This window comes from Eptesicus fuscus, chromosome 20, assembly GCF_027574615.1.
Source record: "Eptesicus fuscus isolate TK198812 chromosome 20, DD_ASM_mEF_20220401, whole genome shotgun sequence".
NCBI classification, from domain to species: Eukaryota; Metazoa; Chordata; class Mammalia; order Chiroptera; family Vespertilionidae; genus Eptesicus; species Eptesicus fuscus.
Genome location: NC_072492.1, coordinates 10,762,497 through 10,762,921, shown reverse-complemented (window position 1 = coordinate 10,762,921; position 425 = coordinate 10,762,497).

Genomic DNA, 425 nt, shown 5'->3' with positions numbered 1-425 from the left:
TGTGCTCTGTTGTTTTTGAGTGGGAGTTCTTTGACTGGGGGGAGGGATAAGGAAAGAAAGGATTTTGCTGTTTCATATTATCTATCTTTTTCTCTTTTTAAAAACCTTGTGACTACCTTTTTCTTTTTTATTTCTTGGATCATCAATTAAAACTCCAAGGCTTTTTCCAACCCCAATCCTAATGTGATGAGCTCAGTTTAGAGATGGAGGGTGAGCAGCAGGATACCTATACAGGCCTCAGGTTGAGGTCAGAGAGATAGCAGGGATTCTGGACAGAAGTGTGTGAGGGGTTGCCTGCTGCAATTCAGAACTGCCTTCTATTCATCCTTTTGATCATCCTTTCCACCTCCATCCTTCCCATGCTTAGTTCCCACAAGAGTCAGTAGAGGTCACCAAAGCTCCACGGGTTCAGTCCCAAGTGTGAA